Raw genomic sequence first — 5,796 nt, forward strand, 5'->3', positions numbered from 1 at the left:
CTCATCCCCCCCAATCTTGTTTGCACAAAATATTTTCACAAATACCAACCTACAATACATTTGCAAAAAGGGCTCCCTTAGAGTACTAAGGATGTTTTGGGTGCTTAAAACCTTCCCATTTCATAAGCACCCCCTTACCTAGATCTTTGACATTTTTATTAGTTTTTGATTTGATAAAACTTCTTACTTGGCTTTTGTTCGCTTTTTAGCCTTTCCTTTGGACAAATAAAAGTGCGGTGGCGATTCGAATTGTATGCTTACTTTTGATTTAGTTAATAAATCTAAAGGTAACGAATACCCCGCTACAGGGTTTTCACCCCATCAACACCCAAGATCCATTGAGTTTGATGAGACTTATGATCCAAACTATCATGATCCAAGGTCAACAGAAGTTCACAAACGTCACACAAATATAAAATGCAATTAAATGAAATAAAAATGCACCAAAAGTATTTTTAAATGAGTTTTAAAATAGAAATAAAGTGAAAAATCCATAAAGTCCTCCAAAACACCAAATAAATAGCCAAGAAAAATATGGGAAGTGGGAAATAAAATAAAAAGCATATAATGGTTTATTCAGAATTAAAAAATGGAGAAAAGTATTTTTAAACCAGTTAAAACAAAGGAGAAAAGAGAAAGTTCATGAAAAATAGAAAATTAGTGAAATAAAATGTGGAAAAATAAAAATCAGATGAAGAAAAATAAAAGAGAATTTTAAAAATTGTTTTGGGATTTTTTGGATGAAAAATGAAATTACTATGAATTTTAAAAGAAAAAGAAATTAAAAATAATAAAAGAAAAATAATTAAAATCAGAAAAAACACGGAGCATTGGATCACGCCTCATTAATTGATGTGGAAGATCCAGCATACCTCAGATAAGGATGGACGATGGAACGCGCTACACGCAACATATGGAATCCAATTCAAATCCAGCCAATCACAATATTTCGTTTGTCCAACGTATCTAGCCAAACTCAAACAACTTGGAACACTCCGGTCATCTTCTTCGGTGAGCTATCACCGGAGTTTTATCATTTGGTAAATTCATAACACGAGATCACCTGTAGCGGTAAATTCATGATCATCAAGCTATGGATAAGCCAGAGATCAAATAACAAGAGTCACCACCGCGCTTTTATTGTTTCCAAGGGAAAAAGGAAAAAGTACGAACAAAACCCAAAAGTAAGAAGTTTTCAAATCAAAACTAATAAAATGTCAGAGATTACAGGTAAGGGGGTTGGTTACACAGAGGGAAGGTGTTAGCACCCAAAGTGTCCTAGGTACTCCTAGGGAGCCCTTTTTGTATGCATATGTATTTGGTACAAAAATGATGTTTACAAACAAATAGAATGGGGGGATGAGAAAAGAATTCAATAAATTATATTTTTGTGTTTGGCAAGACCTTCGGTCTTGTGCCTACGTACCAACATAAAAATGAGGGATCAAAACCTCGTAGTTCGTGATACAAATTTCAAAGTGGATGCATTGCTTTTAACAAAAATTAAGTTTGAAAGGCACAAAGGCCTAAAAATGGTTTTGAATGAGTTAGTTCTTTTTTTGCTTTTTGAAAGTTTAAGTCAAGTATAGATAAGTTTATTTACAAGTTTGATTTGAGAAAAGAAGTTTGAAAATGCAACAGCATAAGGCCAAAGTTTCTACCTTTTTTGCAAAATGGTCAAAGTTTAGAACAAAATAAGTTCAATCAAAGAATATTTTGGAAAAGGGAGGGAGAAATTTTGAAATTAAAGAAATGGAAAGAAGATGAAGAGACTAATCCTATGCACAAAATTAAAAGTTAAGAGTTGAAAAGATCTGACCAAATGGGTAGCAATCCAATAGACAAGAATGTCAATAGAAACCAAGAATTCCCTTGGACTTTTAGAATCAAGCAACACACAAATGCACAATTATATTATCTTGAAGAACAAAGGCATCAAATAAAGATAGTCACATCCAAGCTTATCCATTCCATGAACTTCATCAAGATAGCCCATGTAACTGATGAAAACCACAAGTCACAGGTTCAAAATAACAGCTACACAATGATCATGTTGCAGATGAACTAAGAGGGATCTTGAATGATGTATCAGATGAGGTTTCAAATTGCAAGCACTTGGTTTCTCAATAAGTTGGCATTGGCCAAGTCCTTTAGCATAGGAATGCTGCCTAAGTTCTAAGTCCTTTTGTCCAAGATCAAGCCAACAGTTCACACAAAAGTTTTTTAGGGTTTTTGTTGTTATTATGTACATTAATGGTCAAAGACCACACAAACAAGTAAAGTATATACAAACAAGATATATCACACAATATGGTCCAAATGGACAAAGTGAAAATTGCATTAACATAAACAATTAGAATGATATGAACAATGGCAAATGAATAAAAGCTAGAATTAAATGACATTAAAGTAAATGGCTTGAAGTTAAAAGTTAGCTGTTAATGGGTTAGAAGTTAGTAGTGTTTTGCTTTTCGTTTTTTAGACATTCTTTGGAGAACACTCAACCCACTTATCACAAGCATGGATCCTTGAGCCAAGATATCTTCCAAAGGAAGGAAAAAAGGCCAAGTTTCCACACAATACCATGAAAGATGGGAGACTTACAATCTCACTAACTAGAATTCTATAACTTTTATGTCACAAATTTAGCGCTATGTTAAGCAATCGTAATTGGACTTATGTAGAAGTCACAACTATTTGAGGTCGGGCAATAGAATTTGTGTGTTAATGGATGTTAGAGACATAGTATTATGGACTATGCTCATGAAGCATACCACACACAATGCAGGTTTGTATTCAACTGTTCTTGCCTTGGCTCGTGCTTGATCTCACTCAGAATGCTTGCAGAAGTAGAATGAAATGCACAAAAGGTCTTGGATCCCTGGAGTTTTGAATCTCAAAACAGTGAGATTCAAACTCAATTTCAAGATGAAATTCTCAGGATTATCCTCTCAAATGGAAGGGTTAGGGGTCTAGGTTCAAAGTTGGCGCGAATGTACGTTGAATTCTGAGCATATGGAGCTCTATTTATAGCTGGATCATGTGATATTTGCACCTTCCAAATGACTTTTCAAAATTGGCAATGGATGATGCATGGGTACATGGGCGTGTACAGGCCCATGAGAGCATTGCTTTAGGTCCACAAATGAGTGTGAGAGAGTCTGAACTCAACTTGGATTGCAAGGCAAGTGTACATGGAAACTTGAAGTTTGATCTTTGCCAAATGATGATGCAATGTTCAAGCCATGCGCAACTTATTCAATTCTTGTCCAAAATGGATGAACTTGGACTTTTTGGAAAGGTGAGATCAAGAGGAACAACTTTAATGTTCAACACTTTTCCATTTGAAGCTTGTATCATGATAAATTTTGAGGTGGAAGTTTGGAAATTTCAACATGTTAAAATTTTTTCTAAGTGTCAAGCCATATATCTCAATATTCCACCTTGCTTAACTTTTTATGTGAGTTTCAAATGAGGAAAGTGTCTTCATGAAAGTTGTATCTCTTTCAAAGACCTTCTAAATGGTCACCAATTTCATGTAATTTGGGATTTAAATGATAGAGGTATGCATTTTTGAAGTTTGGAAAAATCACTTGTTCAATGGTATAGGTCAAAAGTGACCTATAATGTAACCTCATATCACATGCTCATAAAAGTTGAATTAGATTTTACTACAAACATAAAAGTTGAAGTAGACATCTTTACTTTGATTGTGAAACTTGGAAATCTTTCATCTCATAAAAATTGAGCAAGTTATGGCCTTGGGAAGTTGACTTTCAAAATAGGGTCAAGACAAAATGACCTATAATGTTTCAACAGAGAAAATGATTTTCCAAGCAAAAATAACTCTAGGTATCAACATTAAAGTTGTTTGGAATGTTATTTAGAGTAAGTTTTCTAATGGAATCATTTTCATATGGTGAAAATTGTAGGAGATAGGGTCTAGGGAGACCTAGTTTTGATCAGATGAATTCATCTAGCCAACCACCATCAACTAACTTGCTAATCTTCAATTCTCTTGACTTTATAGGCTCATGGTATATAATATATCCATAATATGGTGAATTTTTAAGTGTCCTTTAATAAATATGATCAAATGGTGAGATAGCTTGTTGGAGAAGTTACTCAAGATACCCAGTCAAACTAGGGTTTCCAAGGCAAATCACCCTTAAACTCTTGAAGAAAACTTGATCCGTATAACATGTAGAAATCATTAGGACTCATATATGATGCTCATAACCATTCTTGGATCAATTCATGGTTGTGCTTTTTGTCATACGGGTTTCAAACCCTAGATATGAACTTGATATATCAATGGGAGCATGCCCTACCTACAAAAGAGTTAGGCAAATACAAAGATATATTTTTGGTATTTTGGTTAGTGAAAATAATAAAATACAAGTATGATACAATCATAAAGTGCTTGGTGATCTCTCCCAAAATAAACCTAATGAAGGAGGGGTAAGGAGGATGCCAAGGTATGATCCCAATGCTGATGCTTATGATGAAATTGCATGAGGGATCTTAGGTTCAAAATTGGGGTCTTACAGCTGCCCCTATTTAAGGACATTCTAACTGAGGAGGCAAAGGTTAAAATCTTCATGTCGACTCAGTAGAATGGGCTTAAATAACAACATATAGAAACAAATTTTGGTCCCTAAGAGACCTCATGATGCATATGATATGAACGCAAAAGTTAATGCCCTGTGGGGAAATATTGCCACAAAGGGAAAAGAAATCAGAGAGACCGAAAGTCCGCAGGAGTACAATGCATTCCATAAGGGAAACTCACTGGGGAGACATAGAGTCTGAGGGGAAAAAGGAGTTATGCGTAGGTCAGGCTACGACTTAAAACTATTGGCGGACTTGAGGAATTCCATACTAACATGGAAAAGACTCAGCCGGGGAACAAACAACATCTGTAGGGATATGAGTAAATCAGGATAAAACTGAAGTAATTGAATCATGCAGGGAAAAGCGATCTCACTAATGAAATACGCACTCAACTCAACTGGGGAGAAATAAACTTCAACACAGGAGGAGCAAAAATCTATCATCTACTACCTGTTACTAGGTAAGGAGATCATAAAGATCTGATAGAGAGGACATCCGTCACCGATTAGGATGAACATATCAAGGATGACTCGTTGAGAAAAGCCAGAAGGGAGTATTCATTACAGGTTACTGGGTAAGAATAGCCTTGCTGGGGAAAAACTGCAGAAAATAGGTTTTATAACTACCAGTTACTGGGCAGAAGACCAAGGGTGAGAGTATCCGTCATCGGTTAGGATGAACATATCAAGGATAAACTAAACATGGAAGAAAATCCGTCATCGGTTAGGATGAACATATCAAGGATAGACTTGCTTGGGAAATGTCAAGGAGGATATCCATCATCGGTTACGATGAACATATCAAGGATAAACCAACTGAACAAAAAGTAGGAATTACATCTATGGAATGCTGGATAGAATACCGCCAAAGAGAAAATACGTCACCGGTTAGGATGAACATATCAAGAATAGACTCTGAGAGAGGAGAAAATAGGGATTACATCTATCAGTTATTGGATAGAATACCAAGAGAGAGAATATGTCACTGGATAAAGTGAACTTATCAAGGATCAACTCTGCGGAGGGGACAAAAGCAGGATTTACAACTACCAGTTACTGGGTAGAAGACGGCAAAGAGAAGGAAACCCGTCATCGGTTAGGATGAACATATCATGGATTAACTCTCTGGGAAACAAGAATAGGGATTACAACTACCTTTTTACTGGGTAGAATACCAAAGGGT

Source organism: Lathyrus oleraceus, chromosome 2 (assembly GCF_024323335.1).
Source record: "Lathyrus oleraceus cultivar Zhongwan6 chromosome 2, CAAS_Psat_ZW6_1.0, whole genome shotgun sequence".
NCBI classification, from domain to species: Eukaryota; Viridiplantae; Streptophyta; class Magnoliopsida; order Fabales; family Fabaceae; genus Lathyrus; species Lathyrus oleraceus.